Genomic DNA, 19,612 nt, shown 5'->3' on the forward strand with positions numbered 1-19,612 from the left:
GGCATTGATTCAAACGGGCTTAATTACTTTTGAGATACAGTGAGCCGGCAGCAGGTGATCTGGTTTTGGGTTTCAGGGCACAGATTCCTCTCAGCATCCTCACAGTTAAATAAATGTTCAGGCGAGACATTTAGCTTGATGGAAAAATTTGATTTAAACTGACAGGAGACACCAAGACATGACTCTGGAGTATACACACATTCTGCATCTGTTTGTATTTAACAGGACCTGAGCAGAGTTTTGGATAATACCCGAATGTTGTTTCAAGTTTTTCTCGTCCTCTATATTTCCTCTTTGTGGTTGTGTTTTAATTAGTGCATAAATACATTCAATTCATATGAATTTATTAGTTCCTCTTCCACTCAGACGGAGAAGCTGTAAAAATAATGGATGAAGAAACAATTAGCGGCTGCCACACTGGTGTGCTCGAGAGCAGTCTTGTGTTTTAAAGACTTGGATGCACCGAAGCAGTTGAAATCTCTTTCTCACAAGCTAATTGAACTCATTTGTGGGGGGAAGCGGTGAAACAGTGTACAGTGTTAATTTTGAAATCTCAAGAAGAGTTGGCAATTATTTCGCTTCTCAAAACGTGAGCGGGGGGGGGGGCTCTGAAGTCGCTGGGATTCAAACGGGCACGAAAAGAAAACTATCAGGAATCTTCGTGAGATTTGGGGCGGAGGAAGCCTTTCCCTCTGTTTGAATGGATAAAAATGGGGCGATCTTCTGGGTTTGCATTTCTCACGTTTGTTATTGCTGCCATCGATATTCTAGGTTTGGGTTCAGCCGAAGGTCGCCTTCTGGTTTTGTGTTACTTGCCCCATCAATCCAATTCGCACCTGCCATGGAGCGAGTCTCTTCAAAATTTGATCCGCTCCTCATGAAACAGCAACTGCATCGAGTCGAGCTAATAATAGCACCGCAGGGAAGGCGGCTACTGTATGAATACTGTGGGTGCCTGCGAGAGGAAAGGCAGCTATGTTGTTTACGATCGTGCAGTGTTCTTATCTTTACCTTAAATCGCGCCGGAATTAGAACTCGCCGGCTAAATCGACGGTGGTCATAATTTATGCAGTAATCAAAGATTGTCTGAAGGTGATTAACAGACGGAGCCTGATACAAATCACATCGACCTTAAATCTGCCTGTTTGCAGGGACAAGACCGGACCCAGTCTCTGTGTATGCTGTTTGATGCAAAAATTAGCGTGGCGAGTGCTCGCTTCTCGTGCTTGATTTAGATGAGGACGGCTGGTTTATTTTCAGGAAAAAAAATTGAATAACTCATTAGCTGCGAGCATTGGCCCTGATTGATGGCCCAAGTCCATGCCGGGATCGGGCTGCCTCAGCAGCGATAAAAGATTTAAGAGCACCAACCTTCAGGCAGGTTCTTCTCTTGCTGATAACTGTGGGGGATAGCCCAGCGGAGTCTGCCTTTAACTTATCCTGACTAATTTATAGTTCAGCTCACCGAGGGCACATTTCCAATGCAGCCTCTCACAGCTGGCTGAGCAGACTGGAGGAGCCCCCGCAAGGATTGTAAAGGGCTGCCACTGAGACCTGGACCTGCCATGTCGGGTCAGCGCAGCCTGGCTCTGATCAGAGCGAAGTCGGGGGAGATGTCATTTTGGGGAGACCCCAGGGAGAGGCGGAAGTCGTAACAGCACAGTCTCACCGTTTCTCCTCGTTACGACTGCGAGAATCTGCACGTGACTATAAGAACGTGGAAGATAGTCGTCACAGATTCAGTTAACGAATGCACACAGATCGAGCTCATTAACGTCATCAAATCTGAGTACTGTCTCAGTCTTGGAGTTATGTGAGTTTAACCCACAGTCTCTGGAATTTTGGGAAGCACCCTTTTTTGCTTTCTGGCAGAGTCTGACACCGGTCTCAGAATGGTTGATATGGAGATACAGTCTGTGCAGCCACTTAGCTTTTTTAAGCTTAGCACAAAGACTGGAAATGGGGAGGGGGTGTTGTTTAGCTAGCCTGCCTACCATCACCTATAGCTCATTAATTACACAAATGAATGTGTTGATCTAGTTTGTACAGAATGTACTCAGGGTTATGTGCCTGACCAGGTCTCGACTTGCTGACAAGAAACTGATCTCAGCCATTAGCTTTAGAGGTGCTGGTAGGCAGACTCTGTTCCTTGTGGACAGAGCTAAGCTAGCTGCCTTAACGCTAAGGTAAGCTAACCAGCTAACCCCTGTGTGTGGACAGATTACGTCAAAACAGTGCAAGACACAGTTATGAAACCTCACTGCTGCTTGGTTGAGCGTGGGCACGGTCCGAGACAGGGGTCCAAAATTAGGGCAGCGGCCCCCCCACACACTGCTCGCCCCTGGCCCAACTTTGTTTTGATGAAACATTACAGGTGTGTAGTGGAAAATGAAGGCAGCGTGTGTAGATGGGTGTGGTCTGACCAGTGACACTGTAATGTAGTAATGTGTGAGTTGGAGCGTCGACATGTTGATCGGCGTCGGTGTATTCCCATCGCGAGCCGGCCCTCTGCTTTTTTACATTCACCTTTATTCAGAGATATGAGTGAGGTGTCAGTCTACTTATCTCACTCTCCCCCGAGTAAGTAAATGAGCATATCGACAAAATGTCCAACGTATTCCTTTAAACTTGCTTTCCTCACAAGGAATGAATGGGAATCAATGCTGCTCTCAAACAACCCGAACCACAATTTAATTTGCAGGGTGAACTTGTATGCAAACAAGACTTGCCGTTACAGCCACCGACTGGTCACCACAGCTATGTTTTTTTTTTTTGAGTAATTTGCGCTGTGGCAACGAGGAAATTAATAATGTATCTGTGGCTTATGTTTTCTCACCGCTGCCGCTGATGTTTGATTGTACTGTAAATTAGAAAATGCCGTCAGAGCCTCTGTGTGCCATCAACATGACAGGTAATATCAATCATAACGGGGAGCCTTTTGTTGAAAATAACAGTAAATCAATACATTACAACCCTTTGGAGAGTCTCCAGGAATGATTCATGAATGTAGACATCAACAGTTCCTAATAATAAAAGGAACAGCACAGTGTTTATCTCATTAAAATTGGTTCTGGCTTACAGTGCATTGATTCCAACCGCATGTGACACGTCTCCCACTATGAACAGACTTATTATGCCTCAGCAAAAGGTCAAAGGTTGGCAGAGGAAGCTCCGAGATTCATTAGCTAATTAAAGCCTGCTTCCTGAGTGGGAGTTTGGGTGTTTGAGTCTCCACTGCACCTTTTTCACTCCGGTACTTCAACGCGCTTGCTCTGCTGAGCTCTGAGTTCCTTAATGAGGGTTAGACCATGGATTTCTCCCATGAAAAATGGCCCAGCGTCAAAGTCCCTCAATTATATGCCCTTGTGGAGGGAAAATATATATAATTATGAATCTGATCATCCCTAATTAAACCTATGGGATTTGAGCCAATGCTGTGACAGTGCAGCCGAGTGTTTTGTTTGGGCTGGGAGATAATTGGTTGTAATAGAGAGTAAAAATGAAGAGATGTTAAGCCTTTCCTTCAGGAGAGCACTTGTTAAATAACCCTTGTTGCTTGTTTGACTGCTGGCCAGGATCATTTGGCATGTGAAGGAATTTGTACATTCAAGTCGTCATCAAACCATCTGCATTTTCATCATTGACACATGTTTAAAACTCGTCCTGCTCTGCGTCAGCCGCGAAAATGGAAAACTGAGATTTAAAAGACTGATGGTATGAAAAATGACATATGGGGACACCAGTCGCCCCGGGAAGGAGAGACAAGCCAGTGGGGAAAATGAAGAGGAGCTCCGTGGCCATCGAGTGTGTGTAGATGCATGGTGCTGCTGCATGTGTGAATCTGAATCAGGGACGCTCTGGAGGACACTGTGCGTGCTCAGCAAAGCCTTCCCCGGGATAAGTAGAGGTTACAGGGGTAAGTCTGATGTAGAGGCAGATGAACTTGGCACACAACAATTGTGGACTCAACGCAGCTGCCAGTTTGCTCGTGTCCATCTCTGGTGTTTTCTTAATTACATAATTAGTCAGAGTGTTGGTATATGTGATGTCCCTGTATGACATGCTGTCATTAGCTCTGAACCTGCCAGTGAAACACAGCCCCCGGGAGACGGCTAATTTGTGGTGGAGGGACTCATTTAATAGCTTTGAAAATGAGTGGATGCATCATCATTATTATTATTTCCCATGCTCACTGCATGTGTGAGTCATTCCGCTCGCTAATGCCTCGTGCAAGTGCATTTCGTGTACACAACGATATCCTAAAAGCTCATTACCTTGCGTGTCGCGGGTGATTTACTTGCACTCACGTGTCGACACATTAAGGGCTGTGGTCCAAACACCGTGAATTAAAATGGACATGCAATAGCAGAGTTAGGTTTGCTTACATGTAAGCCACCTGTTCCATGCTGGTTCCCCAGAGAAAACCACCTGATCTTAAAGGGCACCTTCATCAATTTTTTTTTTTTACATCAAGGAGTGTTTACAGGTACTAGTGCACATTTGAAAAAGCAGTAAAAAGCCCTTTGTGACTGCAAAGGAAGCTGCATGTAATCTGATAAATTGTCAGGTGAAAGGTCAGAGGTTCTGAAAAGGGAAATTCATGCATTGAATAAAAACATCGATATCTCTGGTTATGCTTTATATACTGTCCATAATGGGGTCCAACAGTGTTATAGGAGTGACTCCACATGAGGCAATTTATCAGATGACATGCAGCTTCCTCCTCAGCTACAGAAAGCTTTAGTCTACTTTTACACATGAGCTCGTACTTGTAAACACACATCTTATGCGTAAAACTGGTGGCGCGACGCTTTAATAATGCAATCATATCCCATTGTACTGTTTAGGTCTTGCTGTGCAAGTTAATCGACATTGATATTTCCTATTCTATACTAAAACAGTTCCGCACACACACACTTCCTTGAATAAAGGCACTGACATTTAAAGATCTCTGGTAAAATGTCAGATAAGTGATGATGTTGAATGCGGGTCTAACGAAGTTGCAAGTCAGCACGGCTTCCAGCTGAACATAAAAAAAACCAAAACAAGGCGCCTTTGACATTTCAACCTGAGCCGTCATAATCTGCTCTTCGCTGGCCTTTGGAGCCATTGCTTATCACTTACTATTATTATTTGTCCTTCTGCTTTGCTTGTATGCAGCTATGCACAGTCGCATTCAAAGAGCACCCGGGGGCACAGAAAGATGACACCGACAGAACAGTGTTGACACAGCGACTGTGTGTCTGCTGATGCTACATTACAGAGGTGTCACTGACTCAACGGAGCAACGACTTTGCTGAGATAAAGAGCGGGTCGGTGACTGACGGCACGACTTTGCAGGCAACGGCGTCACCAAATCCTCATGCCTCCTCATTTTCAGCAGCGTGGACGCAGAGCAAGCGACCGTGAAAAGACGTATACTTTACTGTGTCGGGGTTATTATAATAATGAGGGACAGGACTAAAAATACACCCGAAACATATCCCATAAACACCTTCATTAACAGACAAAAACAGACATTTTCTCGTCCACCAAGAGTACAGTGAGGCTAGACAAAATGCTAACAGCAGAAGCTAACCCGCTCAGAATGCTGCTGTTCAAGAAATGTTGGTTGGGAAGTTTGCACGATATCACTCTCAAGTCAATATTAAGCATCTGCCATCAGTCAGCTTGCTTGGCATAGCCCACAGACTGGAACAGGGGTCAAGAGCTATCCTGGTTCTCTCCAAAGGTGACAGGATCCTCTGAACAGTCCTTCTTAAATTTCTCTAATCAACACGCTGTTTATTTACTTAGTACTAGAATTAAGTTTGACAAGCTGCACTTTTGCAGAGGTTATCTGCTGCTCTGTTTCTTGGCCGTGCACAGTTCCTTCTTGGAGATTTTTATCGTCTTGTCAAGAGGATGCCAGATAACCAAGGAGAGATTCCAGGAAGTTGTCGTGCCTGGCCTAGGAATAGTTTTGTAGATATCCACTGCGAAACCGCAACTTGTCACCTTTTACTCTTTGGGTTTTTGTACTGGTGCAAAAACAGAGATGGTAATTCATTAATTAGTGAGCTTTTGAGGACGTGGTAAACAGATTTTGCTTTCCCTTCAGAGAGAGTCAGACAATCTGTTTCCCCATTTCCCATGCTTGGGCTAAGCTAAGCTAATTGGCCGCTTGCTATAGCCTTAGTATTTATGCGAGACAGACGTGAGATTAGAATCAATCTTCTTATCTACTGAAGTAAGCATGAACAATTTTCCAATTTTACAGTATATGAAGCATGTCTTGGCCATATGTCCTATACTGTTGTATTTCATCGACAGCTACGACAGCCATTTGATGTTCCCTTTAGTTTAGTATTGGCGCGCGTGAGGTGAGTCATTTCTGCAGTGCCCATAGGGATTCACACACATACACGGTAATACAGTCACACACCAAAGCCAGCATGACTTTCCTCTCTCCTCAGGGTGATCAATAACCTGTAGGCTGAAGGAAACCCTACTGTATCTGTCACTGGACTGAACCACAGGACCCTGGAGAGGGGGTGGCTGAAGAATAGCTAAGGTGGGTCAGCCCAGTATCTATAATGAGTCCCCTCGGGGCTGCCACATTATATGTGGAAATGGCTCCAATTAGACCATCCAGCTGTAAAGTCCACAGGAAGGGAGGGGTGGGATAACAAAGTTAGAGTGGAGGTTATAAATGGGACTGAGCTACAATCTGGTGTTATCAGAGCTGCATTCAGTCACTCTGTCCTTGACCTGGGCCTCTTTGCGCTGCTTAAAGTCTGCTGATTGCACAAGTGAAAGGCTATTTTGTCTGCCATTTTAAAGACCTGTATCACCGCATGGTGAACAGTCCAAAATCTGTCCATGTTGGTCACCTTCTGTAATTACTTGACATCAGATGGCAAGACACGCATACTACATTTGAATATCATCTCAGTCTGCCTGCAGATGATCATATTTATCATATTTTCAGCGTTTAATGTGGCCTTGTCCCTTCACCAATCATTCATCACATCATCTGTGGTGAAATTCATATCATACGTAGACTTCTTGTTTGGTAACAAATGACTCTGACATATATTTATGGCCCCTCAGAGGTGACGTGTCATCATGAGTTTGATGAGTGTGTCCGGGGAGTTTGACTGACCCCTCTAGCCTTCTGACCTTTTACACAGCGCAAGGATTTCCAGATGGATGGACGGAGTGTGAACATTAAGCGAGAGGAAAGGTCATTGGCTTGACGCAGCCATTCATCTAGCTGTGATCATGTAATAATGTCAAATGTTTACTGGAATTATGTCCCTCATCATAGTCTTGATGGTGTTTGGATGATTTTCTCCTTCACTGTGTATTACGTGTGTGTGTGTGTGTATGTGTGTGTATTTGACAGCGTTTGATTATATTTTCAGTATGTTTCAGAATAGTTTGATTCAGTATTCAGTGCGATCACTCAGTAAATTCCTTTACACAAACTACTGAAAATTGTACCTTTTTTTTTTTTTTTTTTTTTTTTTTACTGTTTTAAATGAGAAGAAACGTACGATTTCTTATTCAGAATTCAAAAGAATTATCTCAAATTTGATTAATCCTTTTAGCGGAAAAAGCCAACTTCCAGGCGACATCATTATCATCATTTTGTACATTTGCAGAACAGTCCTTTAATGTGATTTTAAGTAAGACGTGCACTCCTTGCACTCCTTCTCATGCTCGATCTGTCTCGAGCATTCAGAGATGCCAGTGGGCAGAGAAATGACCCCTTCTCTCTCTAATGCTGTTGCATTATGGAATAACGTCTGGTTGAGCGCCAGCGACGATTTTCACCGGCTTGCTATTGATTAGCCTCTCAGCTCGATTCAGAGGACACATGGATTTTTACACAGCTCTGAGTCGGGGGAGAACTGAGGACTCCAGGCAACACATCCCCGCGTTCAGATGTTCATCCTACACGAGGAAGGAGTCTTCACACCGCTTCCTGCAGCGCATCGCTTCAGCTCCCTGCGAGCGTGTTTGTCTGTGTATCTTAACAACTTTGCAAACTGAATGAGTGTGTCAGTTTGTTTTGTCATGGTTGGCAAGCTCAGAACATTCAAATGCGCTGCTCATTATCACCCTCGCTGCTTTGAACGTGTTCTATGATAAAATCAGAGAACAACTGGTAATCTTAGCGTATTCATTTCTTTGTTTGCTTCCTTTGCTCGTGTGAATCCACACACACCGTGTGCAGACACTGAAATATGATTTTTACAAAACTGGATAATAATGGTGCGTCTCAGTGGTGGATTTCGGGGGAAAAAAAAAAAATCAGAGTTATGCTGATTTGTCCCAGCAGGGGGGTCACTGCCATTGCGGATCAAAACAAGGTGGTACTGATTGGCTCAGAGGCGCTACACGTGGATGACATGTTGACTGCTGCCTGGAATACAAATCGAGCAGCTATGTTACTCCGATTTAACATCACCAGCCCAGATCACATTTCATGCTGTTTGGAGAGGGAATCAGGGCGATGCTAACTTCCGGGTTAACTTGTCATCCGGCTCTATAGTCGCAGTGCAGTGCAGATCTAGAGCCTCACCTATGCTCCCACAGCGAAGGTGCTATGTTCCCCCAGTAGATATTCTGTTAACACTCACTTTTTAGGCCCAAGTCTGTAGTTATAAGTGAAAGTGTTTTGCTTGCGTGAGACAAATCAAGAAAGAGAGAAGATTTTGACTGCATGAACACGCCAGTCTCAAATCTCTTTGTGAATCTGGCCACTGTTGTGTTTTTTTTTTCAGCCAACCATGGTTTCTTGTAAACCAAGGTGATCTTTCCCTGACCCAAACAAAGTAGTTCACATCGGTGGTTAGGATTTCGCCGACAAATTACTAATTTTGCCATTTAATTTTTAGAACTTTCTGCTTATGTAGACTTGGCACCACATGCTGTCATTGTTTTGTTGTGTCTGTTTTTTTCCACTTTGAAGCCATTCTGGCAACACTGTTGTATTTTTTCTCAGTTATCCTCAAAAGATCACTTTTTTTTCTAAATGAAATTGGGAGGCCATTTCTCACAACACAGACTCATGCAATGCCGAGGTACTTATAGGTAATTAGACGAGGTGCTTCAAGTTATCATCCCAGCTCAGTTCAGTGATTAGCCTGTCTTATATCTAGCAGGTTCTTTAGTGTTTTTCGCCTCAGTTGAACCTGGTGAGACTTAAAGAGGTGGTGTCAGACAAGAATTCTTTGCACAAAGGTCCCATAATATGGAATGAAAAACACTTTTTCTCCCAAACACTGAACATTATACAGTATAGTGGCCATACGCTGGCCTAGAAAAGGGAGCAGTGAGATTGCCTCAGATGGGTTTGTTGGGGCTGTATAGCTGCAGGGCAAGACAATGTTGGCAAATCCTTCTTTTCTTCCCAGTGGAGACGGAGCAAATCTGGGGTGTTGTACTTTAGTTGGGGCTGTTGTCCTGTTAACTGGAGCCTCTCAGGCTGGCCGAGGGGCCTTCTAATGACACACACTCACACACTGATGTGCTCTGATGGGCTTCAGGGTGATTTAAGATCTTCAGCAGCCTTTGGGATCTCCCGGATTGCGTGAGTGGTTGCATTTTTTTTTGTGTTTTTTCTTTTGTGTGTGTGTGTGCACACACTCAGTATGGCTGCATGTTGCCTGTGTGTTTGTGTGGGGTTTTAACAGACATCTCAACACCAACTTTCACAATTCCCCAGGACCTCAGTGAGTCTCCGAGCAGCCCTAGTTATCTAATCTTGCAGCAGCTCACTGTGTGCAGGTACCATACAGCGCTGCAGCCTGCTGGCTCGCGGATAAATCCCAAACTGTCTGGACGACTGAACCACTTATTCGGGTCATGTTGGTTTAGGTGGAATGGAGTTGTTCAAATGCTGAACTTTCAATGATCCACTGTGCTCATTTTGGACTGATGCGTGTGAACAAAAAAAAAAAGGACTTGTTTTTCACCACGATCTGGCATTCAGTTCTGTGTTCGTTGCGGCGACTGTGCCATACAAGTCCTCTGTGAATGGTTTACACTGCAAAACCAGGTTGCTGTGCACTGAATAATTCAGTGTTGAAGAGGGAAACATTAAAAGACATTTCTCATGATAACAATGAAATTGCAAACAATTGCATCATGCACAACACTTTTTTTTTTTCTTTTACTCCTTCTAACCTTACAGTACGACATTTTCCATGTCTGAACAATCTGTGTCCTTGCACACACGCTCTGTAATTCCCATCCCAGTTCAGGGCTGTTGCAAGCTGATGTAGCACACAGCACTTTTCAGCAGTTCTCACGGTAGCGTCAATAATTCAGGATAACCTCTAACATTCTAACAATTTGGTACACAGATTCTGTTTTGCGTGTTTTGAAAGAAGTCACAGATTTCTTCAGAAAAAAATAGCAATTAGTGGGTGGTTTAATTACAAGGTCAAGGGGCTGCCTCGCTTTAAAACCATTTGGAATATGAGATAAGCTAAAAAAGCACACAAAAACTCGTTCACAATGCCTTTTCATGGCAGCTGGCTTTTCAACACACATTTTTAGGTCAGCCATTTGTACGGCGGCTTGTCTTGTAAGAACTAATGCTCGACAAAACTGCCGAGGGGACAAATCTAATTGCAGTGTAGGTGGAAAAACCAAGCAAATACGGGTGCATTTACGCACTTCCTAAAACCACCAAATGCGTGTGTTATTATCTTTGAACTCCTCATTTCCCCCTCAGTGTAAGTAATCACATACAATGATTGTGCGTCATGCTTGGAATTTCACCATTAATCTGACAATGATTCAGCAGCTAATGCCCTGAAATTGAAATGAGAAAACGTCGCCTGTGGAATTTCTGCATAGCAGGTTTGTGTCATTACAGAACAAAGAGCTCGTGCAACAAAGGGCAAGAGCAAATGCTGTGAAAAAAAAAATGCTCACAGTAGATTTGCTGGAGTGACAATGATGAGCAATGTCTCCCCTGTATTAAAAGTAACAAGCTTGCCCCATCGCCGAGCTGAAATCCAGGCAGCAAGTTTAAGAATTGCCTCGTATGCAGGCTTAGGGGGGGAAAATACAATGGTTGCTTTTTTTAGGGGAAGGCGCATTCTCACGTAATAATTTATGTTCCAATTTCTTGTTCTACAAAAAAACGCGCTCTCCAGCGTGTTTATCATCCAGTGCAAGGTGGTGACACGGGACGCTAGAGCAGAATGGGAAATGCACTTACTGTTAATAACTATGCCGGGAGGTGAGATATAGAAAATGATGGCCTATTCTGAATCGGCTGTGCAGCCTGAGGTCAGGATATACATTACTGCAATCTATTCTAAACGTAGAATGCATTGTTCTGTATATGCTTAGCTCTTTTAGACACTGGTATATTGTACCTCTGTTTAGTCCGAATGCTGCAGTTGTGATAAAGACTGAGGCAGATTAACACATTAAGTTCACTCACTGTAGCTTTTTTTCCCACCAACATCTGGATTTTCTCTCTCCTATATGCAGACAGTGCCTTACATGCCTATAATTGTAGGTCAAAGTGTTTATAACGGTAATTGGGATGGTTTCAGACTTTCAGACTAAGCCCACAAAAATATGAGCAGGCACTGAAATTGTGCCACATACAAAAACTCTGAATGATGATGTGAAACATTGTCAGGGTTTTGATGTGTGCGGACAAAGTGTTCGAAACAAATCTAATCCAATCTTTTTCAACGCATTCCGAGAGGTGTCCGACTGATATGTTATTTTTTCCATGACTAAATTCATTGTTTTGTCAATAAAACATTACACAAAGCTTAAAAGCTTAAAATCATCGAACGACGGTGACAGCAATCAGTTGATTCTCCAAGCAGTTGCCCCCCCACCATGTAAAACAGTGCAGATATGGACGCCCATATGGTAGATACAAAGTGAAAAAGTGCCCTATATGGTGATCTCATGGTGCTGGTGCCCCCCTGCATACTGCTAGTGTCCTTTTTTCTTTTCCCTCGCCCCTGCTGCTCAAACATCCTGAGTCTGCCACTGTCAGCAATTGATTGTCCATCTGAAATCAATCAGACCAACCAGGCAGGGCAGCTACGCTATGTGACTGGCTGTCGCTTTAGTAACATTTGCTGTAAAGGGATCTGCACAATATTCACTATATGAATATTCAAAAATATCAAATTCATGTACTTCATTTTGCACATTTAGCGTTACCGTACCCCAGAGAGTTAAACACTGTACGTTTTAGATTGTCATCAATACGCAGTAGTCGCAATTCAGTTCCATTCTTTTGGCCTGCATAGGCCGAAGTAGACGACTTCTAATGTAGGTGTGTGAGCCCCTCTGTTTCATCCTCTCTTGTTTTTTTTTGTTTTTTCCTGTCACACTCTGTCACATACACACAATCTTATCCTCCCTGCCTCCTTTTAATTCCAGTGTCCTCCTCTTTCCCCACCCCGTCTCATGTCCCCCTTACGCCTCTGCCTCCTTGTTTTTATTAACTTCCTCCTCCTTTCCACCCCCCTTCTCCAGCCTTTTTCCTCTCTCTCTGTCTCTCTCTTTGTCTCTCTCTCTCTCTCTCTCTCTCTGTCTCTATCTCTATCACCCTCTCCCCCCCTCTCTGTCTTTTTGACTAGCTCTCTCTGGGGGCGGATGTGTCTCTGTGGCCCTCTGCAGATCTGGAAAGGACATCCTCTCAGTTTAATTCAAGTCAACCCCGGTCTCCTGGTGCTCCAAGACGCAGCATGTGTGACAGCTCTACAGAGACAGCCAGAAGGAACAGACAAGTCTCATCTGCATATAAGAATCAGTGTATGTGTGTACGCGCGTGTGACTGTGTGTGTGTGTGTTTGAGGGGGAGTGCATTCCAGTCAGGCATCTTTCAACATTTTCCCTGCAGACAGAAAGAGTTAATTTCACCCTGGCAGCGATCATGGACGTCTATAAATCTATGATGAGATACTGCTTCTGTTGATTAGTCAGTGCTAATTCAGCTCACACCAATTAAAGGGGTTGGGAGTGCTATCTAAATCATTGCATAACATATGCCATTTGCCATCTGAGCCTGGTGGAGAGGCTGTAAATAAAGCTATGATCATGGTGACGTTGTGGATTTGTGCCGTTGCTCACATGTCGAAGCCACACTTGAGCAAAGAGTTTGTTTGCCTGGCAGGCGATGAAGGTGAAACGGCCTGGATGGGAAATATCGCATGCGAGACCACATAATGTAACGCCTATAGTGTTACGATATCACAAACTATGTCCTCAAACGCAACCGCAGAACTGAATCAACACCTCTTTAAATAAGTCACAGTGTGAAGGATTGAGGGGGGATCTATCTTTGTGTTACTGTTTCCTTAGATAGAGCCTTTTATATCTACACAAGGAGAAGGATCTGTCCTACAGTCTGCAGTGTTTCACAGCCATGTTTCTACAGTAGCCCAGAAAGACCAACCCAACTTGCTGTGAGAGAGCCTCTGTCAACTGTTTGTGTTTTTAGCAGCCGGCGTGGGGAGGGTAAGATGAGCGTTGTTTAGCTGGTTTGCAATCTCCAGCCACATGGCTAGATGCCACTAAATGCTTCACGCTGGACCTTCAACTTCACAGTAAAAGCTTCAAAAACAGAGATTTGTGGCAGGACTGTTGTATTGGATTGTATTATACATTGAAACAATGCTTTTAATTTGTCCACCCTCTCTGACCGCTGTATCCTTTGTCTGACCATCCCACAGTGATGGTATGTAACTGAATACATTAGCTAAGCAGGTATGGTACAATGTGAGGTACTATGTATTCTGTACCCCACTACACGATGGAGGTAAATATTGTAATTTTACTCGAATACATTTATTTGATAACTTGTTACTATTTAATTTGCGGATTTCCTGGAGCCAAAGTAAAGACATCTTAAATGAATACATTTTATTCATATCATCAGAAAAATGCTGAATAACTGGATCCGAGAATTGGCCGGGCTGATAATCAGTCAAATCGTAGCCTACAGTATACATACATAAACGCATGTGTGTTATCTACTTTTACTTGTAATTCTGATACTTATGTACATTTAATATCAGACTTTTTTTCAGGATATCTTTACTTTTACCCAAGTTTGATTTTCGGAAGAGCAAGTATAGACCATCCCACATGTTGATTTCCACCCAGGCAAAGGTTTAAACTGCTGTTTTCACAGCCCACAGTGGTGTCAAGCATCCACATTAATCTCTGCAGACAGTATATGCACATGCCTGCGGAGGAGATCTCATGTTAGCATGCTATCATTTGCTAATTAGCACTAAATACAAAGTGCACTTGAGGCTGATGGCATGTCATACGTTTGATCAGCTGTACATCCAAATACTGGATCTTGAGCTTTACAATTTTGCCCCGATGATGGAGCTAAATGAAAGGTCAGTGGATCACTGCTGTCATTAAGAGTCATCCCCGAGGGAACCATGAGAAATTGCTGCTAGTTTGTCAAAATAAGGTAGGCAGAGGTAATTTTCTATCACCGTTAGGCTGAGAGAAGAGACTATAACAGTGGAGATTATTATTAGACTAAAGGTCTGCCTAAAGACCAGGCACAGAAGTTTAATACTTGGTGCAGAGTGAAGCGCTGCGATCGACCGGTGTTGTGATCTCACTGCACCGTTGTTTATGTAAGTCCTATAGATCCGTGCGCTAACCCGTCTTATTTTAGCTGCGTTTTGTTTGCAGCGGGCAGAAGGCAATATGAGAGTATGAGGTTCAGATTCATCTTCATCTCGGCTTGCCAATAAGAAATCGTGATATTTTCCTCTGGTGGAGAAGAAAGCAACAGAGCCTACGAGGGATGTAACAGCCAGACCTCTCTCACTCCTTCTCTGCACCCCACCTCACCATCTCATCAGTTGCTGCCTCCACACCTTAAGATTATTTCCGCGGCTGTGTCATCGGCAGCACCGGCTCTCCGGCTCTCACACCTCCACCCCCCTCCCCTTCCCTGCCTTCCCCACCTCCCAACCTTCTCCAGCCCCCCTGCCATGCAGCCCTGTGCTACACCTACAAATATATCAACCCCTAATAATATCAGAGGCCAGGGGGGGCATAGTAGACAGCAGAGGTAAGTGGATCTGTCATATCGTTTTGCCTCTGTCTTCCACGTAATTCCTCCGCTGGATTTCCTGGTGAAAATGGAACACGTACTGGATGGGAAAACGAGAGACGAGCGAGCAGAAAGACAGACGGCCACGTCAGAGCCGACGGAGGTATCATCACCTGCATCCTGCTCCTACCTTCAACCACGTCCCTTTGATGCAGAGAGGGTTTTAAAATTAGCAGCCTTGTAGATGACAAGAAATAAATCAGGCTGCTCTGTGTGTGTGTCTGTGTGTGTGTGTGTGTGTTTGTGTGTGTGTGTGTGTGTGTTTTCGTGTGACATTTAAGTGACAGTGAAAAGATGGAACAAAGCAAGATTGTCAAGGTTAGCCCGGCTGTCTGCGCCTCAGACGGCTTCGTCTCTGGGTGAAAAATACGCTGCTCCTAATTCATTCATCCTCGCATGAAATACTTTCTGCTGATGGACTTCTTATTTGCCGCACCGTACAAACATGAACCGCAGGGGGATGGGCAGCGTCGTGCTGGGTTGTTGCATGGAAATATGTTTTCCCCCCACAACAATAAGAACAATAGGATACTCACAAGCAGTCCTCTGCCCGTCTGCTGCAAGCGCAGGCCCCTCCTCCAGTGTACTCCTTTTCCTCCTGGCGTCGGCGCCGTCAGATGCTGCCACCAGTCTTAATTGCCGCCGTCTGGAGAGAGTGGAGATGTTTGCAATCGAGGGTGGTTGAAGCCCGTGTCGCCGGTGACACCCGAACTCTCCCAGCAGCTTCACGTCCTCAGGGCTGGCCCCTGGAGAAACAGAGAGCACGAGAGATCGCGAGTAAGAATGGGCCTCCTCTTCTTACAATACAATGAGGGGCATTGAAGAAAGGGTATTAGCAGGGCGGCAGCTGGGAGGAGACGCTGCCATACTATAACAGCCACTGGGTCATTCTCCGTGTCTCGGTGACAGGATTTCTGTTTACATCTGGACAGCTGTCAGGCGAGATAATCACTGTGGGTGTCTGTTCCTCTGAGGACAGAGATGAGGAACAGTTATATGCTGCGTGACGGACAGGAAATTGATGAGATTTTTGTTTTTGCCTTCAAAGGGTGTGTCTTTTAGGACTACACCCTTGACTTCAGCTGGATAGTTATTCGGGTGTGAATAAGAGCTGGGAGATATGGCTTAATGAATACATTGCAATATATTTAGGTTATATCCCGATAAAAAAGTATATCTCAATGCAAATAAAGACAATAGAAAATACAAATCAATGACATGACTTATTGAATCTTGATGAGGCGCGTGTCTTCTATGAGAAGACACAGTCGTGTAGATGGTTTCACCAGTGATGTTGTGTGAGACTCGTGAAGTGTTGTCATGTGCTGGCAAGTGCATGGTTACAGACTATGTCATTCTTTATTTGAAAATGTAATCCTGTTAGTAATCCCCTTTATTAAAGACTGTATCTTTAATCTGATTACATGTTTATTTTCTGTAACATAATACAGTTTCATGTATTCCGTTACACCCCAAGCTCTGATCTCAGTATTTTGAAATCTCCTCGAAAGCACTTCAATACAACACTAGGACTGGGCCACAAATCAAAGAACACTTTTCGGCCAAATACGTTTACATCAATATTGCAACGATATTGTAGGAATGACTTTTGGTGGTTTCACAAAAGATCAACGCGATAACTTTAAGTTGGTAAAGGCGAGTATTAGAACGAGTACAGTCTGGTAAGTTAGGGCATCACTTTACTATAACGCAGCTTTTAAAACCAGGAAAAACAACATTTATGACATATCACTATATAATGATGTTCAAATTTTAAGATCATACATGGTGCCTTAAATAAAGTTGATATACAGTATATTCCTGATGTGGTATACTTGCACTGCAGCTCCATGCTTTAACCATTTTTTGTTTTTTGGGTGTGCTTTGGTGCCTTGCACAGTGACAAAGGGCCAAAGGGTCTGATTTTAAACCCCGGGCTGCTGCCCCGAGGACACAGCCCCTGTGCATGGGCTGCATGCCCTACCAAGTGAGCTGCCAGGGCGTCCCAACTATTGCCTTAAGTGCTCTAAAGGAAATGATAATATTCCACTGTGGACACTAAGGGGTCAATTAGCTTATTGGTCCAACTCTCCGGGGAGAAGGAAAACACAACGGCAGAGGAAAACGTCCATGAATGCTAATATCTAAACAGCAATCTGACAATGTATTCAGCCCATCAGCTATTAATAGCCGCCTTCCTCTTATGCGTGCCCTCTGGGGAACGTCATTTCAAAATGTCCATTTGGAAGAAATGAGACAAACACACCAGCTGCACTTCTCACTCACTCCGCCACAATTCCTCTGCACGACTCCCCCAGCTACCGCTCTCCATTATTGATGAGACTTCCTCCGTCGGCCTCATCTGCCACAGTGTTGGTTGTGCTCGCCTGTGGGCAGCCGCTGTGGTTGTGGTTGAGGGGGACCAGCTGATGCCACGCGAGGGAAAAAAAAAATGAGTCAAGGGTCGGGCACATTAACAGCCTATTGACAAGATGCAACGCGGAGGGCACGCCGTGTCGCAGGTCTGTTATTGGCCTAATCTAAATTCAATAGGGTTGTCATAAGGGAAGAAAGTAATTATCTCAAAACCATGGGGAATGCCCCTTCTGTACATCCAGCTGACTCGCAGATACTCCACTTCAGCCGCAGGATTTAAAACATGCGCCGCAGTGCCAAATTACAACAACAAAAGGAGAAGAGCCGGGGACAAGGACGCAGAGCTAAGCGAGGGAAAAACGTGCCGCGGGGACAACTCCCCACTCATAGATTCCCGTGCAAGCTCTGTCCTAATGCTTTTTTTAGTGTCTCATTATGATGTCTGTCATGCATTTTGCAGCGATTTGTCCGACAGCGATGTGCTGAGAGCTACAACAGCTATAGTCAGAAATCTCTGCAAAGCAAACAGCTCTTTTCTGTATGCATACTGTGGGCATGAAGACGGACTGAATCACGTCAGAGGCGAGCGTCACTGAGATTCGAATAAGGCCTTGAAGTTGGAACCTAAATTTAGCATGTTTCTGTCCGCGTGTTTAGGTACTGCTGCGCATGGTTTATACTCAAACGAGCACGTCATAAATGCAGGTAATTTACATTTAGGCAATGTTAAATTGGATTCATTAAACGTAGCCGCGTGTGCCGCATGTTAACAAATTAAACTGCTCTAATTAAGTGTTTTATTTTGTCATTCTCAATTAGGGTTGAAATGTAAAGTTGCCTCTGTGTTTCACCAGCTACACACACTGCAATAACAGCACTCTCATATTAAAACATTAAAGTGACTTAATGTGACACAATAAGTGATAATCAAACATCACAACTTCATGCACCTTAAATTTCAAGTATATTGAGGCAACCTTGACATACACTATATCTTGTGTGTGACTTCATACACTTTATATAAGATAGCACTGTTGAGAAGCCACATGACTTCGGTGTGAGTGTTATGTTCTCCTTTGTGCCGCCACATGCAGACACCCACACACCCTCCTCCTCTGTCACATAATGTTGTACTCAGCTTTGACATGATGGATGGTGAAAGTCTGTCCAAACCCGCAACTCTCAATACATCATTGTAGCCCCAGTGCAATTTCATGTCGTGGTCCAACCGACAGATGATCAGTGTTAGTGCTTATTGTGCAGCACCGTGATTTCTTTGCTTAAACAAACAAACAACAAGAATCAAAATGAAGCTCTTCATAAAACAGGACCAAAAAAACGACATGAAATCATTCAGATGACAGCTAAACAGAGCGCCACACAGAATATGATGTGAAGAGACCGGATTTTCAGTCAGGGAGGCTATTAAAAATTGTGTTTTTCAAAAATGTTTTAAAGGACACCGAGTTTCCCAGCAGGTCACTGCAGTGCCGAGGGATGCTGATGGAAAGAGCTCAAACAGCAATAATCGTCAGCTTAGACTGTGGAGCAACCAGAGGAGGCCGAGGATCTCAAGCTGTGCTTGTGCTCTTCGGGGGTTAAAAGCCCAGAGATAAAACCAGCCACTAACCAAAATGTGTCTTTTGTGCCATTCGTAGCCATGGTTACTAGACTGAATATAAATTGGCTGCTGATAGGAGGTATGATTGGGTGACAGCAAAGGATAGTGATAGTTTTTGAGATAGACTGATGGCATTAAAACCCTTTAAATGTTTTTTATGCAAGTGATGCATTTGTTAACCTTCTTACTGTATGATGAAACACACTGCCTGAGGCTCATTTATACAGAGACAATTTCATGAGTTCTACCTGTGATTCACTGGACCACATCCCTTACTTGACAAAGACATAGGCGGCAAAACCCAACGTAAGACTTGACATTTTTTTATTAGTAAATGCCTGTTCAGTTACTATCTATCACCTAATGGGGTAACACAGGGATGGTTGATCCCATAGTGATACTACTGTAATACTCATACCGTTGAACGTTTTGCAAAATGTGTATATTTGCAGTTCTATGAAATCTGTAGTGATATTCGCCTGCTGATGGAA

General features: G+C 44.0%; 1 protein-coding gene across 2 annotated transcripts in view; it reads right to left on the reverse strand.

Moving 5' to 3' along the window:
• The window catches only part of b3gat1a (beta-1,3-glucuronyltransferase 1 (glucuronosyltransferase P) a), a 77,392-nt gene that overhangs the window by 22,113 nt on the left and 35,667 nt on the right, over positions 1-19,612 (reverse strand). For both annotated transcript variants that reach the window (XM_037082478.1, XM_037082488.1), the window contains exon 2: positions 15,661-15,870. The gene's annotated coding sequence lies outside the window, so the exon portion shown is untranslated. The remainder of the gene's footprint in view (positions 1-15,660; positions 15,871-19,612) is intronic.

The sequence above is a fragment of the Acanthopagrus latus genome, chromosome 2 (assembly GCF_904848185.1).
Source record: "Acanthopagrus latus isolate v.2019 chromosome 2, fAcaLat1.1, whole genome shotgun sequence".
Taxonomy (NCBI): Eukaryota; Metazoa; Chordata; class Actinopteri; order Spariformes; family Sparidae; genus Acanthopagrus; species Acanthopagrus latus.